Below are 26,214 nucleotides of genomic sequence, written 5' to 3'. Positions count from 1 at the left end.
TATGATATACAATATTAACCATTAAATGCCATCTCTGTTTTCAGTTTAGAACGTACCGCTGCTCATGTCCTTACTCCCAAGTCTTCCCAGTCCAAAGTTTCCAACATTTTTTGTAACATTATGTTTGTAAGAAATCATCCAGAGCAAATTACGCTGCTTTCTTTTGGATCATTTCCAGTATTCAAATCAAGTAATAATGGTGAGCATCATCTCATACGCTGGAATCATACTCTCATTTGGGTCTTACCAGAGAGTTATACGCCCTTTCCTTTACATCTGTACTATAATCCCTATATACCCTCATATACCACCATATGAAGAGATCTGCAGCCTTTATTTATAATTCTGTTAATGTGATTACCCCAATGAATCCTTATTTTAACCCTAAGGTGCTTACACTGATCTCCATCAACACAGTACTATTATTAAAACTGAGAGGACTTTTACATGTTAGTGAAACTTACAACCTGAGTTTTCATCCCATTTACCATTTCACTGTCCAGCTCATGACATTATGGAGGTCCTTTTGCAATTGTGTGCCATCCTGTAATTTATTTATTACCATATACAGTATAACATCGTCTGCAGAAAGCCTTATCTGTGATTCCAGTTCTGTACTCATATTTTTCTATCATCTCTCTATATAAAAGCGAAAGGCCTGATTCACTGACTCCCTCATCATTAATTCTCACAGTTCCCACAAAGTTAGAGGACTGAAATTCGGCACAGGTGTTCCTTGTTAGGTAACTGGAAGAACAAATTATTTCCTTAAGCAGTGTATAATTGCATGGATAGGCTCTGTATTACTGTTCTTTAACATCATGTATGGGGTGGCACATGTAAAACTGGCCAACCAAACCATACCAAACTCCATGGCGCAATAGCCCTGAAGGGCCTTGGTCTACCAAGAGACCGCTGGTAAGCGCGAAGGCCTGCATATTATGAGGTGTCCTGTGATCAACACGATGAATCTTCTCGGCCGTTATTCTTGGCTTTCTAGATCAGGCCCGCCATCAGGCAGCCCTTCAATTGTAATCACGTAGGCTGAGTGCACCTCGAACCAGCCCTGAGATCCAGGTAAAAATCCTTGACCTGTCCGGAAGTTGAACCCAGGAACTCCGGGTGATAGGCAGGCATGCTAGCGTTACACCACGGGAAAACTGGCCTATCACAAACAACAAATAAAATAAATAAGCTAATGCAAAGTTCTTTACTTACTAGAAAGATCTTTTTAGTGCATGCTTCAGAACACTGTTGTGCACACCTTAACATGTTATCGTACACTTTGAGCAACTGTGCAGCATCAGTTCTCAAAATTGAAGTACGAATATTGTCCTTCAATTCTTCCACTATCCTTGGATTATTTGTATACACTTTTCCCTGCTGACTGCCCCCACAGATAAAAGTCACAAGTGGGTAGGTCTGGCGTTCACGGTGGTCACATTCCTTTGTTGACAGTCCTTTCTTCAGTGAATCTTTCATGAATTCACGAGATTGACTCACATGAAGCGTGACAGGTTGCCCCACTCTGTTGAAATACAGCTTGCGTGCGTTCATGTGGCATCAACTGTGCATAAAATTCCCATAAGATTCCTTTATACACATCAGTGTTTGCTGTTGTTTCAAAAAATATGGGTTCCCACATTTTGACTTGCGGACATAGCACACTGCACTCCTATAATTTTATCGTGAGAAAGTTCTCATGTATCATATAGGGATTGTTTGCTGACTGGCATCTGGTGTTCTGGGAATTTACTTGTCCTGTCAAATGGAACCAGGCTTCATAACGCATGAATACAACAGCATATCCAACAATCCACTAACAATTATTTGAAATAGCCATGCCCAGTAATTCACACGTTTTTCCTTGTCACCCCCCTCGAGTTCTTGGACACATGTAATTTTGTAGGCCTTCAACTCTATTTCATCCTTTTCATGTTGACAAGATCTACATGAAACGTTCACATGATGTGACAATTTATGTATCGACTTCTTAGGACTTAGTATAATTCGTGCTTGAATATATGTGATCACAGCAGGTGTACAACTGGACAGGTTTCATTATTATTTCTGTCATTACAACTGACTCTGGAGTACACCACTTTCTCACAAAATCCTGTATAAAGCCCTTTGCTGGTGTGGAAACACGAGGAAACTTGTTTGCAGGAATGTCAAGGTCGTACTTATTGAGGTAACAGGGAATTGTTGGTGAATAAACCGTATTTTTTCTTCATCGACTTCAGTAGGCTGTTTTGCATATGATTCGAATCTGATTATCGGATCAAGAATGAAACCTGTTTTGCTTCCGGGTTTGAGAGTGATCATGTTGAATATACTGACACTTAGGGTAAGTATTTACTGATCAACGATTTGGGTGTTAATGTATTTTATACGAAAAATATGCCACCAGAGAACTTCATATTGATTCTAGTATTGAGAGACAAAGATTATCTGAAGTGTAACAGATGAAGTATAACAGTTAGGTGGATTATTATCACAATCATTGTTATAAGAGAATTAAAATTCGTGTCAGGGTTATGTTTCTAATAAATGTCTTGAAGGAGGTAGGTTTATATATTTAAAAGCGAATTGGTGATTGATTCATCTTGTTCCACCATCAACTGGAAGGCCATGGACCTTTTCGTGTACTAGATACCCTTTTCCACATAGCGTATAGGCCAAGGACGACCGAATGTGATGGTGTCTGGCATTTCATAGGCGTTCGCCGAATGAGCAGGATCCTAAGACGTGTGCCAAAGTTTCAATGTCACTTCATCATCTGCAGTGGTAACCGTCTTTGGATCTGCCTGGTATGGCTCAGGCAGGGTCTACATTTTATATTCCTGGTCTCTAAACATGTCCTGATTTTCATGATGTCCAAAAGGCCATCAAGTGTTTGCAATTACAGGCGGTTTCGGTGAGACATTCAGAGTCGAGTGTCGACAAGCAATGTGTTGTTTTGGCAGTAAGGTTTCTCAATGTTGCAATAAGATGTTAGAGCTTTGGATTAAAAGATGTGCAATAATTCTAATTTTAATGTAAAAAATAATCCTTGGAGACAAAAAGAAACAAGATAAACTGTTATAGAGCTGCTTCCCATTTTGTGTGAAAAAGACCGAGATATTGTCACGTACCCACTTGGCCCACAGATGAATGACATAATTATAACGCGGCGGGTCACTTTAATATTAAAATAAATAAATGATATGTCATTGTTTCTCCATAAACAGTATCCCAAGGGTGCCAGTCTTCAAGCTTATGGCTTGAAAACAAAAGTAGATAATTAATAATAATAATAATAATAATAATAATAATAATAATGCGTAATGAGACTCAAAAAACTACCAGGGGTGAGGTGAACGGAACACAAATCATTAAGTACACTAACTTGGAATTTAAGGATCATTAATAATCATTTCATAAAATACAAATTAGAACAGCTATTTATTAAGATGAAAAACGTGACGTAACGGCGTTTTAACGACATCTGAACTTACGGAAGCAAAAGAAAAATTGAATGAAATTAATTTTAAAAATGAACTGTTGCGCGAAGACTTGCAGTAACTTATGCCATAAGCTCACCATATGTAGACTCTGTTGTCTTGAAGCTGATGATATGTGGATCTCGTACCGGCTGCGTTCTCTGTTGTTGGATTCCAGTCCTACTTCTACATTTCCTGTCCTTAACACTTCATACTGTACTCCTTACATAAAGTCGTAATGAGTCCTAATTTTAAGTGCAAAACCACCATGGGTTATGTTCATGGAGAGAATACATTCGTATTCTTCCGTATTACGGAACAGTAGCGTAGCTAAATTCAAAATAAGAGCTCTCCTGCCCTATACTAGTCAAAGCCGGTCTCCCGTTGATTACCTCTCGTCATTGAGATAACAAGTCCCAATGAGAGTAACTTTTGAGTAGAATATACTCAGATGCGAAGTGAACTAAGTTAAAATCTTCTCCGATGTGTAGACGTAGAATCGTAGTAAGAGTATGAATAAGAATATAAATGAGAAAGTCCGAATGTCCTCTCCAGCCCTTGTCGGTGGTATTTATCGGTTCAAAAGTCTCCTTCCATCAGCCATATCACATGGTCCAGTAAGATTCGAGGTCTCATCCCTTCTCCCTTGTATTGCTGTGAATCCATCACGTTGCTTCATTACGTTCATTCACATAGGCTGAACTTTTCCGCTGAAATAAAGCGTCTCGAAGCGGAGTTTGAAAAGTGGGTGTTAATAATGTATCAACTGTCTCTTCATGAGGTGGAGAGGGTAATATCTCTCGTAACCTCGATGACGTACTTTTCCTGGAACTGGGCTGAAATTAGCCTGCTGACTCTGGTCACCTCACAACGGCTATTGGAAAATTTACTGCAAGTTATAAATATGCGTGATGTTGAAATACTTTACCCAATAATTTGTTCGTTCAGAATACGTTATAGCCGCGATACAAAGAAATGAAATGATGATTGAAATGGATGATAAAAACCCTATATATATACATATTAATTTAAAAATGACCTATCAGTGATTAAATATATACATCTTATCAATTAAATATATAGTTCAATAATTAAAAATATACAGTGATGTCCCAAACATCACAATATTTAACTGCATTGGTAGAATAGATCATTGCATCCAGTGTGTCGGCTGGAAATGGTATAAGCATGCTCAGGTACAAGGGTGATTATTCTGTATTGTATGATTTCAAGTTATTTAACCTTATCAAATGCTTTAATAGTTAAAAGTCCTCCAATAGTAGAGTGATAAATTTTTAAATATGCAATATTCATAACTTGGGCCAATGTTTGCAAGCTCCCTTTCATTACATGAACACTATATTGAATGTTGCATGCGAGAAGAGACATAATGAAATGAATGTTTGGTTATTTAAACAAATGCTTGTGGTTTCTAATTTTTCTGAAGAAAAATGAGGATAAAGTGACAATCATATTATTTACAAAATAGCATCATTTTACTGGACCTAGTAGTAATAATTGTGGAGGTGTCATTCATTGGATTTATGAAAACAGAGAGTATTTACGGCCATACCTGAAATACAGCTCGACACACGAAAATCCAGCCCTTGTACAGAAACGATGCTGCCTCATTATTATTGTCATTGTCACTCACTTATTTTCACCTGTTGCTGCAAATCTGTTGCTGCCTACATATACTTGTACCATTGTCAGTACAAAAGCTATGAAGACTTGGTTTAGACCTGTGTAGTACACAGCAAGATTTATTCCCTTCAACAAAAAATTGCAATAGAGGAGGTGCATTGGTATAGGTACTATAAATTATATTCTGTATAGCACTTTAAGATCCGTTACACCTATCATGAACAAAAATCAAATAAACAATACAGTACCAGTAGCACTGTAAATTTATTTAAAGAAAATAAAAAACTTCAAAGGAATATAAAGTGCTTTGTTGAAAATTTAGGTACCAGTAACGGTCTTTGCATTGTTGGTCATAAATGCTGTTCTTCATTTCCAATATTCTTCTGCTGGTATTTGATTCACATATTTCGATGTTTGGAGTTCAAGTCTCTGGCATAGTTCTGGGAGAATTTAGTGAGTGCTGGTAACTGTTTTAGATTTCTTCCATTGTACTTTTGATAGGTATTTCAGCAATTAAGGGTAGTCTTAATTTCTGTTATCGTGTAGTAGATAAATCTATCTATGTATCAAGCATTTAGTTTTCATTTCAATTCTGTTGTTTCACTTAACCTGTTATAATTAGGATACACCTAATTGAAGTTTAGAATTTTAGTGTAGTTATTTTATTAGAGAGTACCATGCTTGTTTTATTGGTGTGTAATACTTTTGACATTTTAGCAATTAAGTCAGTTTTCATTTTTATTAGGCAGTTCTCTGTGAAACATAAAGAATTTTACCTTATTTTCTTGACACGACGTAAGCCCAAAAGCCTATATCATGTTCATTTGTGTAGTTTCAATTATTCTGTGACTACTGTTACTTTATAATTAATGGTGATTATTGCTGCTCTTCATATTCAAATACTGCACTGTTTACGTATGTCTGAGGAAACAACAATAATAATTAGTCAGATGATTCCTGTATTGCAGTATTTGTCGGTCTGTGTAGTTAAAGTGTCCAGCATATTTAGTACCTATATTACATCTTCAATACTTCTGCATTGAAGAGCCGGTTTAGTTCCAGTTAGTTTGTAGAAAAAATCTGTCTATTAATTATTCAGTTTTTAACAGTTATGCTGTTTAAGTAAACCTATCATAATTAGGTTATGTCTAACCACAGTTAATAGTGTGGTTATTTCATTAGAAAATATCTTGCTTGCTTTATTGTTATATCATCCTTGTATAGTGGGGGAAAATCTCTCTAGCTACATTTCTATTGTTTCAGTTAGATTGTTGTGAATAGGATACACTAAGTAGAGTTTAGAATTGTAGTGTAGTTATTTTATTACACAGTATTTTTATTTCTGTATTGTTGTGTAATCCTTGTACAGTCCTTAGTTATTTCAGCATTTCTTGACAGATTTAATTTCTGGTTGCAATGTATAATAATAATAATAATGGTACACCCCAACGCCGCGCATTTAAATCTAACGCCTAAAAGAACTCCTCTAGTGGAGAAACAGTGAAATTGAAACTAGACCAACTTATAAATTTACTGAGAAGATGTCATCACAGAAATCTAATGTAATGTTATTGTGAAGTTTCCTGAACTGACTGTATTTCTACTTGTTTTGTTTGCCATTCATCAAGAAGTTTGGACTTTCTTCCATATATGTCACTACAAAAAACTATGATCATGCACCCGGGTGTGAAGTGAAAGAACTTTTGATTTACAGAAGTTTTGTATTCATAAGGTTTTTTTTTTTTTTTTACTAATTGATGTTCATTTATTCTTGGGTTGGCAATATTTAACTTTTCTTTCCGCCAGTTTTGAATCCAGCCAATCCCTAAATTCTGTAATTAATTTTCTACCAATCACAGTCTTCTTCTTCTTCGGTTTTCAGTGTAACTTTTAAATGAACCAATAAAATTGAGAGGGTGTGGCTAGTTAATCTTGAATGGTATCGAACTTTCCCAGAGGGTTTATAAACTGCAGATTTTCTCGACTCTTGGCCAATTGATCGTCATCTAAACTAGTGTGTGTGTCAAAGCAGGAGGTGGGCGGCGCCTTTTTCATCAGGCAGCAGTACACCGACAAGGTAATGTCCACATGACATCTTTATTTCTTGCCAGCTCCGCAGTTTAACCCGAGGGAAAGGTTCGAATCTTTAACTATGTAACCAACTGTTCTAAACTATAAATCTTCTTTCGGCTAATGTAAAAACTTCATAAAACCTTTAACTGTAAATCGGGGATAGAGAGTGAAGTACCCTCTCGAGCTCCCCTTCATTTTGGTCTGAGGTGCCTCGTTTTTGTAATCTTACGTTTCTGCAAAGTATCAACGTTATTTCCATGCGAACAACCTCAGTAGTTTGGGAATAGCCCCTGTTTCGTCGGCCAAGGGCCCTATAGGTTTCAAAGCTGTTTTTGGAGCTCAGTCTTCGACTCCATTCAAATTGTACTCGGGCCGTTTATTTAACCTGTTCTTTTTTTACTAAGGCCCTGTAGGTCGGGTACTAGATACCTCTGTGTAATAAGATTTCTACGTGTAAATAGTGCTTCGTAAAGCCAGAGATTATCAGATTTTTATGCAATGTTGCCTTGAGTAGGCTTGAGAAACTGAGAGCCTGTTAGCTCTTTTATCAAAGTTTTGTAGGATTAATGTAGGCTTCTGGAAGGCTAGATGTTGTAATGTTGGGAGCAAGTGCTCTTTGAATTAGGGGATTTCTGCCCTTGTCTCTGGTAAGACCCCAACTAGAGTATGGTTCCAGTGTATGGGACCCTCACCAGGATTACCTGATTCAAGAACTGGAAAAAATCCAAAGAAAAGCAGCTCGATTTGTTCTGGGTGATTTCCGACAAAAGAGTAGCGTTACAAAAATGTTGCAATGTTTGGGTTGGGAAGAATTGAGAGAAAGAAGAAGAGCTGCTCGACTAAGTGGTATGTTCCGAGCCGTCAGCGGAGAGATGGCGTGGAATGACATTAGTAGACGAATAGGTTTGAATGGCGTTTATAAAGTAGGAAAGATCACAATATGAAGATAAAGTTGGAATTCAAGAGGACAAACTGGGGCAAATATTCATTTATAGGAAGGGGAGTTAGGGATTGGAATAACTTACCAAGGGAGATGTTCAATAAATTTCCAATTTCTTTGAAATCATTTAGGAAAAGGCTAGGAAAGCAACAGATAGGGAATCTGCCACCTGGACGACTGCCCTAAATGCAGATCAGTATTGATTGATTGATTTGATTGATTGATTGTATAAATTTGTGCTCTTTGGCAAATTTGAGCTAGTAGCTCAGGAAATGTAAGGCTAGGGGCTTAAAGCCCAAAGTGTTAAGATTCTGTATCTTGGATTTTTCTCAATCTTGTTTAATGTTTGCTACTTGTACCTGCAATATTGTCATAAAATCTTGTCATGTGTGAAGTTCTGAAAATATAATCTTCAGTTTAAGTTTTAAATTCAATTCTTGACATTGTAGTTAGACCCATTCACCCCGGCGCCTTCTTTCACCTCTGCGTTCCACGGGTAACTCCGTAATAATAATAATAATAATAATAATAATAATAATAATAATAATAATAATAATAGTAATAATAATATGTCTACCTACTTATATACTTAGTGTAACTACATTTCTATAGTCTCAGTTAGACTGTTGTTCCTATTATTGTATAATTAGGATATGCCTAAGTAGAACTGTAGCGTAGTTACTCTTATCAGTTAGCATACTGGTAGTGACCTTATTGTAAATTAAATGAGTTTTTTCATATAGACGGCTTTGTGTGCTGCAGTGTGAGTGAGGGCGGAGGAATGTTCAATTTGCTAGTTGCTACCGAGTGTTCACATCGGCTCTTCGCAACTACATTAGTGCGACAAGACTTCATTTGGCCCCCAGTCATACAGCAGTAGTTACATACTCCATACTACCTTTCCCCTCCAAGCTCTGGGCTCCGCACAGTGTGTGTCATCAGATAGTAATCGCACTCTATACTGCTTGCTTTATTGTCATGGAATCCATGTGTAGTATATTTATTTCGTCTGATATTCTGTATATACTGTATATTGATGCTTCAGAGCATCAGATTCTACATTAAAGCAAATTAAAAATTCCCATTTATGCCAGAAATCACCTTGGAGACGCATGGCTGTTAGCATTGCCGAGAACGCTGACAGCCATAAGTCTCCATGGTGATTTCTGGCATACACAAGCTTTTAATTCACTTTGATGTTCAATTGAAAAATTATAGTTAAATTAGTATTGTTCTGAACCGTCGATACACAGTATATCTATATATATGAGGGCTGTTTTTTCAAGTTCCGATAGGCCATAAATAATGGACATATTGAGATAACAAAATGATTTTACACTGCTGTTTGTATAAAGTGAAACACTCAGAAGCAATGGTCTGAAACACGCCAAAATCAGAGGACGCGTAGAACAGTGGAACCATAATAAGTGTTTAAAATTGCAGAGAGATGGAGTGCACGTAGGCCCAGCAGTGCCCTTCTGTGTGTGAGCGGTCAGGGCAGTGTTACGCAACGCTCAGTCAGTGTGGAGCCGTCATACGAAGTGGAAACGTGTACATAAGTGCCACTATGTCTCGCCGACATCACAGACGGGAATATCAGCATGTGAGTGCGTTCGAACGGGGCAGAATGATAGGGCTCCGGGAGATGGGTCTGTCGTACCGTGATATTGCGGCTCGTACAGAGTACGCTGCTTCAACGGTGATGCGTATGTGGGACCAGTGGAAAGAAGAGGGCTTTACACAGCGCCGACAGGGTACTGGATGACACAATGTGACCACAGCGCGAGGTGACCGCCATCTTGTCCGCTTGGCCGTAACGGACAGAACAGCTTTGTCCATGATGTTGGCTCGATGTTGAAGCACTGCAACGGGTGTGGGCATGTCTGCATCGACGGTTCGATGCCGTCTTCTGAGGGCCGGACTGGTGGCACGCATGCCATTGCGCCATCTTCCATTGACCAGCAACGACCAACGCCATAGACTGCAATGGACACGTGAACACCGACACTGGCGTGCTGAGTGGCAAAATGTAGTGTTTTCGGACGAGTTCCGCTTCAACTTGTCCTACAGTGATGGTCGCATACGCGTTAGACGCCGCCGTGGTGAACGCCATCGGGCAGACTGTATTGTTGAACGGCACAGCGGACAAATGCCAAGTGTGATGGTTTGGGGCGCAATTGCCTATAACATGCGATCTCGCCTCCTACGTCTTGAGGGCAATCTGAACAGCTACCGCTACATCAGGGAGGTTTGACAGCCCGAGGCATTGCCCCTCCTGCAGGGAGTTCCAGACGCCATATTCCAGCAGGACAATGCCCGGCCGCATGTGGCGAGGAATGTGCAAGCCTTCTTCGAAGAACGACGGATACCACTGCTTCCCTGGCCTGCCCGTTCACCGGATATGTCACCCATTGAACATGTCTGGGATATGGTCGGTCGGCTCCTTGTTCGTTCAGGTCCTCCTGCAGCCACTGTTGATGATTTATGGACGCGCCTACAAACCGCGTGGCAGAGTATTCCCCAGCAGCATATTCAGGTGCTCTTTGATTGCATGCCACGATGTCTAGTGGCTCTGATTGCAGAGCATTGTGGCGCTACGCCGTACTGAATTTCCACGGTCACCGCACATGTACAGTTCTGTAATTGTAATCATTTGTGTCTTGTTATGTCCCTAATATGTGGAATAAATTGCATTGTGATCATAGTTCTCAGTCTTGGTGTTTCACTTTCTACAAACAGCAGTGTATTACCAAAAGATTTGTACATTCTTACTTATATTTTTATATAGTCACCATGAAGGTTGAGGCATTTGTCATAACGAGAATCCCGAGTTCCTATACCCTCTGCAAATACGTCTGTCGCCAGTCTATGCCAGATGAGGAAGTCTACTGTGAGACCCTTCGTGGCCTCCGGAGAGCGATACAAAACAACCGAAGAGGCAAGCTCTCATCTGGCGTGGTCCTGATCCATGAAAATGCACAACCGCATAGTGCCAATGTGACAAAAGAACTTCTCCAAAAGTTGAAGTGGGAAGTCTTTGACCACCCACCTTACAGTCCTGACGTAGCATCCAGTGACTATCACCTCTTTCGAGAAATGAAGGTGTGGTTAAGTGGACAACGCTTCACTATCAACGAAGAGCTTCAAGACGCTGTAAGGACCTACCTGAGCTCACTGGCAGCAGACTTCTTTGCAGAGGGTTTAGGAAAGCTGGTCTCTCATGACAAATGCCTCAACCTTCATGGTGACTAATACCAACAAAAATGGTCCGATATTGGACATTATAAATTTTCCAGCTAACTCTTTCCTGGTTACCAGAGTTTCGCTCCGCGTGCTAAGTTGGGCTCATCAGTTGGTACTTAGCACACCCACCAAGACGCATGGCTAGTGCATGCCGTGGGGGCCTTTTTCCTCCTAAGTTTTCATTCGCCTCCCTGAAGGTTACGCCTTAACCCTGACCAGGAGTTTCGGCTTGTTTGGGAAGGAGTATTAATGTCCGGAGGAGAGCAATTTGAAGTAATAAATGAGGAGGTGTGTGCGGTGGGTGATTTGAATACCAGGGATGTGTGTAAGTACTGAAAATTCAGAGGAGATTACTAGGGTGGAGATGAAGGGTTAGGTGGTGTAAGGTTGCGGAGATATTGTACAGTGAGGTGGTGAGGAGTCGGATGAGATCGAGTGGCGGAGGTGGGTGGAAGAAGAAGCTAGTTGGGAGATGGGGTGGACTGACGGTTTGACGAGATGGAAGTAAAGGAGGGGCTGGGGCCTGCCGGGGGCGAGGACGCGTGTTGTTGGGGGGATGTCTAGTGGAAGGTTTGTGTGGGGAACGAGAGGGCTCCACTTTGTAGAAGTGGCGCTATATAGAGGCACCGTGTTGGATGAGGCGCTGCACATCCTCTGCGGTGGGGAGATGTAGGCGGACGAGGTACGTTGGACCGTTGCTGTTCAAGATTCTGAAGGCTCGACGTGCTGGGGCGCCGTCTTCATGGAGTTCCAGGAGTACTGCTTGTTCGGTGATTGAAGGGTCAACGCCGCGGGTGACACAGCTGTACTGGGCGTGAGAAGACGATGTTGGCTGTGATGAAGCGGCTACTTCAGAGGGTGTGGTAGGCGTGACAGATGCTTCGGCTTCGGCTCGAGAAGATGGCGGTGGCGGGATGGTTGCAGCGAGCATGGCAGATGCTGCATCAGGTTGCTGGGGGCTGATATGCACCGACGACTAGGTTGTCCTGGAGTTGGAAGTAGAGGGAAAGATGAAGTCATAATTGGTGAAGGATGTAATGTTACGACAGTAGTGATATGAATGCGGTAAAGGTTAGGAGCAGATATCGTGGTGGTAGTGCAGAAGGAGGACGAAGACTGTTACCACGGTGATGGTGTGGCTGCAGCGGGTGTGGCAGACTTGGCATCAGTTGGTGGTGATGAGGTATACCACGGGCTAGATTCCATTGTGTGTTGGTGTCTGTATAAATACGCGCCGTTGCTGACAAGGTTCAGGACGTCTTCTTCGGTGGGGAGCTGTAGACTAACCAGAGGTGTTGGGTCAGAGCCATTCATTATCCTGGACACACTGCGAGCTGGGACCCCCTCTGCGTAGATTTTGCTGAGGATATCGTGGTCAGAGTAGGTAGGATTAACGTCGACGATGATGCAGCTATACATGATGGGGAAGCCGACTTCCAGCTTGGTGTCAGCAAATATGCTTAGTTAGGTCGGCGAGGTCCTAGGTAAAGATGTGGAGTCACCCGGCCGATCAAAAAGAAGAGGTTGCGTTGTGGACTATTGAGTAGTCCACCATAGAGAGATCTATCCTCTTGATTTGTGATCTGTGTTGGGTTGTGCCGTGGAGGCCAATTGCGTAGGCTAATTGAAGCCACCGGCAGTGCCAATGCACTATGAGAGACTTTGTCCCATTACCAAAAATTGATGCCTGCTTGGCGATTAGATGATATAGATGTTGATTCCCATAGGGAACCTGAAATATTTGTCCCGAATGAGTAAATATATAATACCAATATCAATGGTCCGTTATTGGACATTATAAATTTTCCAGCTAACTCATTACTGGTTGCCAGCGTTTCGCCCCCGTGTGCTAAGTTGGGCTCATCAGTTCGTACTTTTCACATCCACCAAAATTTATAATGTCAAACAACGGACCATTTATATTGGTATAATAAAAGTACTCATTCGGGACAAATATTTCAGGTTCCCTATGGGAATCAACTTCTATAAGTGGTATGTTCAGAACTGTCAGCGGAGAGATGGCGTGGAATGACATTTGTAGATGAATAAGTTTGAGTGGCGTCTTTAAAAGTAGGAAAGATCACAATATGAAGATAAAGTTGGAATTCAAGAGGACAAACTGGGGCAACTATTCATTTATAGGGAGGGGAGTTAGGGATTGGAATAACTTACCAAGGGAGATGTTCAATAAATTTCCAATTTCTTTGAAATCATTTAAGAAAAGGCTAGGAAAACAACAGGTAGGGAATCTGCCACCTGGGCGGCTACCCTAAATGCAGATCAGTACTGATTGATTGATCTCACTCTTTTGGCTGGATCAGCAGGTATTTAAACAATGGGCTCATGTAAACCTGTACATTTTGAATTATGACAGCTTTGTAGCTCTGTGTGCTGAGGAAACAAACTCCTGCTTGTTGTGCTAATTTTGTGAGTGATTTATGCAGTGACTGTTCGAGATTCACACCAATGTCATCTATGTGTTCCTCTGTTAAAACTGTTCATGTGCGCGCATGTTTTTTATTGGGCACTGAGCCAGTAGTTTCAAATTTATTTACAATTATGCGAATCTGTGTTCGTGAAGGTGGCACTTCATCACGAAATTGCTGAACAAACGCATCGTGTACCCGTTGATCTGACTCATACTTAAAATAATTCTTACATATGACAATACAGTTTTGCAATGATAACTATCTCACCACGTTAACAGCTGAGAATCAGTCTGTCTACTATGCTAGGTCGAACTCATGCACGCTCCTTGCAAGGTCAAAAATTATGCACACGCTACTCATACTGCTGCTTAGGTCTCGGGGAAAAAACGCCACTGGACGGTCTGGGTATAAAAGAGAGACCCTGTATATGTATTTACAAGATATTGTAACTGGAGTTGAATCATGGGTGAGAACTGGTATTAAGGATGCAGGAATTTCCTAAGGGGAATGGAATGTTTATCGCTGAGCCAGGATATATTTGATTGGAGTATTCATACTGGTGAAATGAGAATGCGTATGCTATGAAAAATGAGATTCTACGTGTAAGGCTCATCTCTAAAATGTTAGACTGTTTTATGGTTTTGGGGTGTACAGATATGGAAAGGGTGTTGCTGATACTGATATGGAATTATTTGATAAGCTAATCAGCTATGTGGGGAGTGGCAGAGAAAGGAATGTTATTGTAGTGGATGATCACAGTTTACCTAGAGTTAACTAGGAAGGTAAAATAATAAATAGAAAGCATAACTAACAAATGGTAAACAAGTTATTCTGCGAATGACAGGTGAATCAGAAAGTGAATTTTATAGAGAAACTCAAGTGATAGATTGTATAGGTGATGGTAAAGCTATTATTGTAGTGGAAATAAATATGGCAGGTAAGGTGTAGGTGTAAGGTGTAGGGAACTTTTAGAAAAAAATGATCGGTGGAAAATCAATATCGTTTTCAATCAATTTCAATCACTAATGATCTGCATTTAAGGCAGTCGCTCAGGTGGCCGATTCCCTATCTGTAGAGCCTTGCGCGTATATACAAAATATTATCCGAACACACACACGCATCCGCATCCGCGAGTGGTTATCCGCATCCACAAAATGGTCATCCACGGATAATTTAAATATTTGACTACAGTATATTACACCCAAGATATTGAAACGGACAGATGTGTTAACATAATGCAATAGGCCTGACACCTGGCACCAGAACCCCTACAGTCGCAGGTTTAGGATGGATTTTCTCTTGTGGCAAATACCGACGTATTGACTTTTGTTCCTTCCTTCCTTCCATTAATTGTGGGCTGGAGCCAGTTAGCTCAGATCACATTTATGGCTTTATGGTTTCAAGGCTCTTTATATATCACCGTTCTCCCATACCAATGTCAAGGGTCGCCTAACCACAAGCAAAAACAAGAGTGTACCTGAGTGAAAATCAATAAACATCATTATTTAGAAATTATCAGCAAAATTATCCGCACTGCCATACATTTTTCTCCGCCAAGACACGGATATCCGCATCCGTGCAGGGCTCTACCTATCTGTTGTGTTCCTAACATTTTCTTAAATGATTGCAAAGAAATTGGAAATTTATTGAACATCTCCCTTGGTAAGTTATTCCAATCCCTAACTCCCCTTCCTATAAACGAATATTTGCCCCAATTTTTCCTCTTGACCTCCAACTTTATCTTCATATTGTGGTGTTTCCTACATTTAAAGACACCACTCAAACTTATTCGTCTTCTGACGTCATTCCATGCCATCTCTCCACTGACAGCACGGCACATAACACTTAGTCGAACACCTCGTCTCTTTTCTCCCAAGCCTTCCCAGCCCAAACTTAGCAACATTTTTGTAACGCTACTCGTTTGTCGGAAATCACCCAGAACAAATCGAGCTGTTTTTCTTTGAATTTTCTTCCAGCTCTTGAATGAAGTAATCCTGATGAGGGTCCCATACACTGGAACCATACTCTATTTGGGGTCTTTCCAGAGACTTAACATGCCCGCTCCTTTGCATACTTACTACAACCCCTAAATACCCTCATAACCATGTGCAGAGATCTGTACCCTTTATTTACAATCATATTTATGCGATTACCCCAATGAAGATCTTTCTTTATATTAAGACCTAGGTACATACAGTGATCCACAAATGGAACTTTGAACCAATCAATGCAGTAATTAAAACTGAAAGGACTTTTCCTATTTGTGAAACTCACAACCTGACTTTTAACCCCATTTATCAACATACCATTGCCTACTGTCCATCTCACAACATTATCCAGGTCTTATAGACATGCTACTGCATAGGCTTTTGGGCTTGTGCCGTGTCAAAATAATAAGATGAAATTCTTAACTTTTCGCATAAAACTGTGCCTGCGAAACGTTAAGGATTTCACTTTATTTTCTTGACACGGCACAAACCCAAAAGCCTATACAATATCATGTCTATAAGTACGGGCCGTGAAAGCATTAATGGCAACATTATCTAGGTCATTTTGCAGTTGTTCACAACCTTGTAACTTATTGATTACTCTGTACAGAATAGCATCATCCACAAAAAGCCTTATCTCTGATTTCACTCCTTTACACTTATCATTGATATATAGGGCCTACGGTATATAAAAACATAAAGGTCCAATAATACTGCCTTGAGGAATTCGCCTCTTAATTATTACAGGGACAGATAAGGCTTCACCTACTCTAATTCTCTGAGTTCTGTTTTCTAGAATTATAGCCACCCATTCAGTCATTCTTTTGTCAAGTCCTATTGCACTCATTTTTGCCAGTAGTCTCACATGATCTACCCTATCAAGTGCCTTAGATAGGTCAATCACGATACAGTCCATTTGACCTTCTGAATCCGCATTTAAGGACACTTTTATTCTCCGTCTCATGGAGTAGGGAAATAATACTAATCCAATAATCACATAACCATATTTCAGTTTAGAATTGTGGTGTAGATACGGTATATTAGATAGTATCTTGCCTGTTATATTCGTGTGTATTTTTGTGCAAACGGTAATTGGTAATCCTTGAGAACCGGTAGTTCTTGCGAATATCTAACTTTAGGCCTAATTGGAATTTTCATTTCTGTTTGTGTTTAATAATAACCTATTGTAATTAGGGTACGTTGAACGTAGTTTAAAATTATTGTAGTGTATTATAGTAAGTTATTAGAAATTAGACTGCTTATTCTATTATTTTGAGTACTAAACAAAAATGTGAACAGCCTATGGGATGGGTTTAAAGCAGTTATTGTTGAAGAATGTGTAAACAGGCATTGATTAAGACCAAGTATATTGCAAAGGGGAAATAAAAAGATTAATAATAATGTGTAGGTTTGAAAGAAATAAAATTTAAGAATGGTTGTGGAAGTGAGGAGAGATTGAAAGAATTGAATTCAGCAAAATGTTACCTAAGGATAACATGATTGCAAACATAGTTGGCAGTAATATGAATTTGTGTGTATGGAGGGAGGAAAAAATGCCTGAAAATTGGGAAAGAGGGGGTCATAGTACCAATATTCAAGAAAGGAGATAAGAAGATGTGCGGTAGCTACTGAGGAATCACCATCATCTCTCAATTTGCCAAGGCGATGGAAAGGATATTGGAAACAACAATGAACGGAAAGGTGGAAAGTCGATTACAAGAGTAACAATTCGAATTCAGGAATGGGAGTTCAACAGTGAAACCCATTTTCATTCTGAGACAGATAATGGAAAAGAACTGGGAATATGGGAAGGATATGGCAATGACATTTATAGACTTAAAAAAGGCATATGATATCATCCCCAGAACAAAAGTTTCGGAAAGTCTGACACACAGGGGCAGTGGCAGGGAATTAATAACAATGATAAAAGCAATATATGATAACTGTTGCAGCTGTGTGAAAACAACTGTGGGTAGAACAGAATGGTTTGGAACTGACAGTGGCTAAAACACGGGAGTGTGTTGTCACCTTTGCTGTTCTAAATCATGATGGATGGCGTTGTAAAGGCTGCAAGGGAAGGTTATGTAGGGGAGAAAATGAATTTAGTAATGTTTGCAGATGATGCTGTGATCTGGTGAGAAGATGAGGAGGAGGTACAATAACAGCAGAATGTACTGGATAGAAGGAGTGAACAATGGGTGTTGAGGATCAACATGGAATACAGCAACACAATGGTGATGAATAGAAATCGTAAAAAAGGAAAAGGAGCTATCAAAATTCGAGACAAGGAGCTTGAAATATTAGAACACTTCAAATACATAGGAAGTAAACTGAGAGAAAACAGAAGACTGGGTACGGGAATTAGTAGAAGGATACAGCTGGGGAGCAGTGCGTGTGGTGAACATATTCATTACCCCAAGCTGCAAAAACGTTTTTTAAATATAAACAATCGTAGCGCCACTGCACTCTTTAAAGTCAACATTACCATTTTATAAGGCTGCATTTTTCATGGAAAAGTCTGCCTGAGAAAGATCTTTCAAGAATATTTGCAACCACATGCTCGCACATACTTCCAAATTGATATCCATGGCAGTGATGACACCATCATAACTTAATCTGTAGGAGATTTTAAACAATGTACGGTACTTACAGTTTCATCCGGTGACCCTTCGTGATGGTAAAGTCATGGTTTTCACAAAAGTACACAGACTCTAACTATTTGATTTTTACTTAAAAGGCCCAGTCTAAACTAATCAGCAAAATTTAACTATTTTTCTTAACGTCGCTGAAGTTTTATAGTTTCACTCGCATACTGAGTGTACGTGCATCAACGAGAAACGAGGGAAAATATTTGTCACTATGTATAACACACGTTGTATTCATGAAGAATGCCACAGAACGCGCGAAATCTTCACCTATAACACAAGAGGAACACTACAAAAATTCACTATATACCACCATCACAGACAACCAAATACAAAATTATTTTACTTCGCGCTTAACTCTGTGTTCATGCTGGGCAACCTAAATATTTTTCTGCGGCTATCGGAACGCATACTCTACACGTGCCATCAATGAATTGCTTGAAAAAACTGTATACACGCCGAAACCCAACATTGAAATATATTCTTTTATATTACAATTGATTTCATGTACTGGATCTGTTTTTATTAGCAATACGATGTGCAAGTGGCTATACTGTTAAGCTGTTGATATTTTTCTAGCAGTCTCAAGTGTGTGGCGCTGAAGACTTCGAGTGTTAAGTATTAAAACTAACACCCCTTACCTAAGCTAGCTGGCCTGTCGCCGTAAATTGCTGTCGGGGTGGGCCTACAGCTCCGCACTGCTCCCAGGACAAGGAAGCTATAAGTGCACGCATTACCCAAGCAACCTTAAATTTGACTGGGGTAGCTCTCTTTTGCACCCGTACGGAAGCCCAGCTCACTGGTGAAGCTGAACTGCAGTAGTGCGAGCGGATTTTTGAGACAGCTGTACTTGGCTTGGCATAGATGTTCGCAATTTTTTAAACATTATAAAAAGCGTTCTAAAGAATAATTAGAAAATGTTAATACAAAGTTCCTTACCCCAGCAGCGCTGGGGTGGATGGGGTTCAGTGCACGCCACTGCCTGGGAGCGCCTTTTACCATCAGGTGTGGAGATTAATATGGAATAAATATGCACCAATGAAGGCTAAAGAAGTAATGTACAAGGGGCTTTATTTACCTATAATGATATATGCAGAAGAAACCTGGACAACGACTCAGAGTGGTGAGAGCAGAGCACAGGCAGCTGAAATCAAATTCCGAAGGAGTATGGTACAGGAGAAAAGGAGGGATAGATGGAGAAATTAAGACATACTAAAAGAGCTAAATGTGCAAGAACTAAGGAGAAACTGGAACAGAACAGATTAAGGTGGTTTGAATATGCCAAGCTGATGAAAGAAGAATGACTGCCAAGACAAACACTACAGAGACAGATGACAGTGAAGAAAGGACAATGAAGAACAATATCATGGTGAATGGACTTTGTGACGAACAGCAAAGGACAACAGAACCTGGACTGGAACATGATGTTGGATGAGAAATGGTGGAGAGATAGGATGAAGTGGAGAGGAACCATATTTGTCCCCACCCACAGTCAGATGATGAGGATAACCATGATGAATTATGGGAAAAATTGGAAGGGTGTGTATAGATACTGTAAAGAATAAACAGGTTCCAGGAGGGAGATTCCTGGAATCATTAATGAACAAGGGGTCTGTAATTATGAGGACTTAAAGATGGCAGAAGTATTCAGTCATCAGTATATAATGATAGTTGGATATAAGGATAATGCCCAGGGGGAGGAGGTGTTTAGTACTAACAAAGTGTTAAAACCTACCTACCTAATAGTGATAAAGGCATTTACAAAATGATGCAAAATTCAAAAGCTTGAAAAGCAGCAGGATTTATAAGATTTTTGGGGATATATTGAAGGCATGTGGTTGGGACATAGTGCCATATCTGAAATATTTATTTGATTACTGTTTGCATAGTGGAGGAATACCAAATGAATGGAGAGCTGCTATAGTAGCCCCAGAGTACAAAGAAAAGGCTGATAAACATAAAGTAGATAAAGCTTCATGCATGCTGCATGTAAGCTCTGGGAAAGCATTGTTTCTGATTATTTTAGGCATGTTTGTAACGTCAGTAACTGTTTTGTTAGAAGGTAGTTCGAGTTTCAGAAAGGTTGTTCCAGTAGTGCTTAACTTGTAGGATTCCAGCAATCTACAGCAGATATTTTAGATTGAGGAGGTCAAATGAACTGTATCGTTACTGACTTATACAAGGCACCTGAAAGGGTAGATAAAAGATTACTGATGAAAATGAGGGCTGTTGGACTAGATAAAAGTGTGGTTGAGTAGGTGGCTAAAATTTTAGAAAATATGATTTAGAGAATTAGAGTAGGTGAAGTATTATCTGACTTAGTAATGACTAATAAGGATGGATTAAGAAAGGTAGTACTAATGGACCTTAATATTTTTTAAAGTATAGAAATGTTATGAGTTAAGAACTGGTATTGCAGATAAGACCTTTTGCAGATGAGGTTATACTGTATAGAGTAATAAATTAGTTACAGTATCATGAGTGACTCCAAAAAGTCCTCAACAATATTGAGATGAACAGCAGATAATGGTATGACACTAAACGGGATGAAAAGTCAGTTTGTAAGTCTCACTAAGAGGAGAAATCCTCTGAATTATAATAAATCTTTTGATGGGGTGAAGGTATGTCATTTTGATTATGGTACCATAAGTTTGTTGGTGTTAATATAAAGAAGGCTCTTCATTAGGGTAATCATATTAATGAGGTTGCAAATTAATATTACAGATCTCTTAATGTTGTTATGAGGGTATTTAGGAGTAGAGAAGAATATCAAGAAGAACAGAATGAAGTAGCAAATTATAATACAGAAGAGGTGACAGGGAATACAGTATACCAGGCTCTACAGAAATTAAAAAATGGCGAGTAGGTCTAGTAATGTGATTAAGTAATGAACTATGAAAGACCTACATTAGTAGCAGCATTAGTAATTTTCTTTAATAAAGTGGAATGCAATCAGACTGAGAAGGATTTGGGAAGTCTGCTCTAGGTGTTGTTAAGAACAAGTGCGGGGAGAGTTACTAGAATTTGCTGATCAGTACAATATGATTGTGACAAATGCAGTATTTGATGTTCCATTACACTGGAGATGCACCTGGAATCCCTAGGTGGCACTCCCCATTATGAAATTGCCTATATTCTTGTTCAAGAGAAGATATCACTGTCAAGTCAAAACAAGTCACAGCTGTCCAGGGGCAGAGATTGACAGTGACTATTGCCTAGTCGTGACCAAAGGAGATGCAGCCTCTCAGGATTGTGGATATCATACTTTAATGACATACATAGGAAACGTATTATAGAGGAATAAATGTGATTGTTTTGGTGAATATGTTGTTCAGTAGTATAGTAAAGAACAGATGACAAGGTGATGTATCTCAGGAACGGGTGGGCTTTATTGCTGGGAATTACTGTGTGGATAATCTGTTTTTCATATGCCAGATATGTCAGTAAATGATGGCAAAATATCAAGTTCTTCATTTGGTGTTTATTGATGGTTTATGATTCTGTACCAAGGAAGTTACTATGTAATTCACTGGAATATGTTTGTGTGGATGGTGGAACAGCTGAGTTGTTAAAAGAATGTATCACATATGAAAGACAGCTGTGAAGGTCGGTAGTAATATATCAGAAATTTTGAAACCTGTAAAGGTTTAAGACAAGGGTGTTCTTTCTCATCAGCTGCGTTTAAATCGTATTTAGAAGTTGTTCTTGGCTATTGGATTAGGCAGTTCAAAAGATTGGGTGTGCCAGTACAGCATCAACACATTCAACCACTACTGTTTGCTGACGATCAGGTACTTCTGGCTCTTGATAGAGATGATGCCATGTATCAAATGAGAAAGTTAGTTGATGCCTATAGACACTGGCAATTAGTAGTCAATATAGATTAAAAGAATATATTTTTGTTGGAAATGAGCAACGGGAGGATTTGAAGTTTGAGTTCAGCCACCAACCTGGACCCATTGTTTTGGCAAGCCAGGCTCTGCCTGTCACAAGTCAGAACAGAGGTTGAGTGATAGAGGGTTAACACCTCTTTAGAAAATCTCGGTCCAGTTAGCTCAACTGGTAACACCATATAAGGGCCCCTTGCCAGGGTTACAGGCAAAATCTGGTCAACGGTCTTAGAGATGGAAGAGGAATCTCATTCCCAACGGCTGACAGAGTTGAAGAACCTAGTGGAGTAAACGATGAAAAACAACTCATTTAGCAACTGTTCTCCAGGTCAGAGGCAGGTACGGAGAGCGTCTGTTCCCCAGATTAGGGCCAGCCTCAATTACATGCAGAAGGCAACGGGAAATCACTGCAATACTTCATCATGAGTTAAGCAATCATGACGTTGTCACAGCAAGATATATCATTTACTGATCCTGAATGATGGAACCCATGATCTGGTAGGGGAAGGGACGAGGCTTCCCAGGTCATCATTAAGCAAACTCCCTGTAGTATGGAGTCAATGAAAATTGGATTGTGGAACGTGAGAATGCTGCTGGAAGCAGGAAAGGCAGAAGAAGCTAAAATTGTAATGAATGAAAGAAACCTGGATATTTTCGGTCTGGATGAAATACGATGCCCAGGAAATGGTAATTTATACAGCGACAACTTCAGAATGATCGATAGTGGTAGTACAAGTGGAGGCAGTAATGGAGTAGGACTGCTAATTATACGTAAATGGGCAAAAAATGTGGTGAACACTTATCACATTAATAAGAAGATTCTAGTTACAACAATCAAAACAAATTCCAGGAATCTGGTTATTATTCAGATGTACCGGTACTTTCCCACATTGAAGAGCTCGGATGAAGAAATATAAGAAATGTATGAGACATTGACGAAATATTGAATCTGACAAAGAAATCAGATAATGGGATATTCATGGGGGATTTCAATGCTATTATTGGAATACAATCAGACTGAGAAGGAATTGGGAAGTCTGCTCAAGGTGTCAAGTGCAAGTGAGGGGAGAGGTACTAGACTTCGATGATCAGTACAATATGATTGTGACAAGCACAGTATTTGATATCCCATTACACAGGAGTTAACACCTGGAATCCCCAGATGACACTCCCCATTATGAAAATGTCTATATCCTTGTTAAAGAGAAGATATCACTGTCAAATCAAAACAAGTCACAGCTTTCCAGGGGGCGGAGATTGACAGTGACTAATGCCTAGTGATGGTCACATGCAATATCCAACTGAAAAGAATCGAACATTGGGAGGCGAAACCTTTAGTTTTAGTCGAGCTAAGAAACAATCGAAATAAGGATGTTTATGTACAAAAAGCATATTAATCAAAGGAAATGGGATACTATAAAAGAAGGCTTGCTAGGTGTAGCTCATGAAACATTGGGAACAAGAAGACTGGAACAAAAAAAAGCAGATTACCAGCGAAATGTTGGATTTGATAGTGAAGAGAAATCAGTACAAGAGATGGAACATGATAGAAAACCAATAACTGTACAGAAAAGTCAGAAATCAAATTACAACTCTGTGTAGAAGCGTGGATGGTTGAGGTAAATGGGAATATCAGAAAATATATTTCTGATGGAAAAATGTACAGAGCATACAGGAATGTTAAAATATGAAACCAGAAACCCAGAGTGAAAACTCCCGTAGTAAGAGATAGCAATGCAAAAATGTTTATAGGTAATGAGATCAGTGCACTGTGGAAGGAATACCTTGAACAACTGTATGATGGAGGAAGTGTGTTGAAGGAACTAAGATGTACTGAACCAAAACATGAGTAGAGGAAGATGAATAAAGTGTTACAATCACAAGGAGGAAGTTTGAATCAGAAATTCAGCGATTACATGAAAATATAGCTACCAGACCTGATAATACACCAGGAGAACTTCTAAGGAATATGAGAGACAAACTGAAAGATATTTTATATGTCATGATATGCAGATGCTACGATGTCAGTGAAATTTCAGAAGACTCATCAAAAGTGAAATGGTTATGATACAAAAGAAATGAAGTAGGTACTGTAGAATGTTCCGATCATAAAAACATAACTCTGCTCTCTCATATATTCAAAATATTTCTATCAACAGTGAAAAAACAGGATAAATACCTAACAAATTAACCTTAAAAATTGATCAGGTCCAGTTCAGATTTAGGACAGGGATGGGAACAAGAGAAGCCATCTTGACTCTCCGAACAGTTTTGGAAAGGAGGTTGGACATGAGAAGAAACACCTATGTAGTGTTTGTAGGTATTGAAAAGGTTTTCAGTAACGTGAATTGGGATAAACTGTTCAAGATTATTAGAGCTACAGGTTTGGACTAGAGGGAGAGGAGGCTGATATTACGACTCTCTGAGGGACAGACCACGATGGTAGATATCGGAAGAAGTATCCCGACAGCAAACATCAGCAAAGGTGCAAGGCAGCATTGCTCTCTCCCACCCTATCTCTTTAATGTGTTAATTGAAGGAGCCAATAAGTTTAAGTCAAATACAAAAGGAGTTAAGATAAATGGGCATCGTATCCAATGCATTCGTTTTGCAGATGGCATTGCAGCTGTAGCATACTCCAAGAAGGAGTTGTCCAAGTTGCTGAATGTGCCATTAGCATTGTCAGACGGAGGTATTAGTTATGAATAAACATCCGGAGCGAATTCACACCAACATCAAGCTCACTGCCACGATAGTGCAACAAGTTTCCCTTATCTAGGAAGTCCGATTACCAATGTCAATAGGTGCAGCAAAGAGATCAGAAGGCGAAATTCACCTGCCAAACAAGTGTTTAGTAATAAACGAAATCCATAGCCTGAGCGAGCGACAAGAGCAGACGTGTTGTGTGAAGGAGTGGAGTGCAAGAAAGAAGCGAAGAGTTTAAGGAGGATGATTGGTGTGGAACAATACAGGGCAGTTATAGGAAGATGGCAGGGGAGAAAGAACAAAGAAGAAGTGAAAGTTGGACGAGGCAGAATGGAATTGGTAATGATGGGGGAGATTATGCTGACTGTGGCGGTAATTATAGTAATGCTATGGATCTGGGGAGTTGAATTAAATCCCGGGACGATCTCCAGTAGAAGCATGAGCTGGGAGGACGTGGAAGTAATTAGAAGGGTAGTAAAAGAGGTGGTAGAAGACGTCTGCCCGTTGGAGCAACTTAAAACATGATACAAGAGCAAAATAAGGAGTTCGAGAAAGTGAAGGAATGGTTCAAGAAAAAGGCAGACGATACAACATCCGAAGTGAGAAACAACGACGAAAAAGTTGCATCATTAAGGGAGAAAATAAGAAGATTAGAAGAGGAAGCGTCGAAGCTTAAATCAGAAGTAGAAGCCAGTAGTCAAAACCTTCGAAAGAAATGCCTATTTATATATGGTGTTCCAGAGGAGAAGAGAGAGGACAAAGTGATTAAGATACACGAAGTAGTGGACCTAATCCAGGGCAAAATGAAAATTAATTTTAGTGAAGTAGATATAGATGATGTGGAGAGAATAGGTAAAGCAAAAGGAAATAGGACTATTAAAGTGAACCTGTTATCCACTTTGATGGCCGAAATAGTGATTAGAAATATGGGTAACATACAGAGTGATAAAATATGGACTATGAGAGACATGGGAAGTGAAGAGATAAAGAATGCAAAAATTCTTAAGAAACATTTGGTAAGAGCTAGACACAATGGATTGAGAGCCTTTATTAGGGGGCAGCAATTAGTAGTGACGAATGGCGGATGGAGAAGAATCTGGTCTGCGACTAAATTACTGGACCTAGAAGAAATGAGGAAACAGGAGGAAGATATGGAAATGAGTGCGAGGGAAAG

The 26,214-nt window shown here is 39.7% G+C and overlaps 1 protein-coding gene across 3 annotated transcripts in view; it reads left to right on the top strand.

The window, feature by feature from the left end:
* The window catches only part of LOC136864416 (fibulin-1), a 451,544-nt gene that overhangs the window by 142,617 nt on the left and 282,713 nt on the right, over positions 1–26,214 (top strand). The gene's annotated exons all lie outside the window — the stretch shown is intronic.

The sequence above is a fragment of the Anabrus simplex genome, chromosome 2 (assembly GCF_040414725.1).
Source record: "Anabrus simplex isolate iqAnaSimp1 chromosome 2, ASM4041472v1, whole genome shotgun sequence".
NCBI classification, from domain to species: domain Eukaryota; kingdom Metazoa; phylum Arthropoda; class Insecta; order Orthoptera; family Tettigoniidae; genus Anabrus; species Anabrus simplex.
This window is presented reverse-complemented; position numbering and strand designations above follow the sequence as displayed.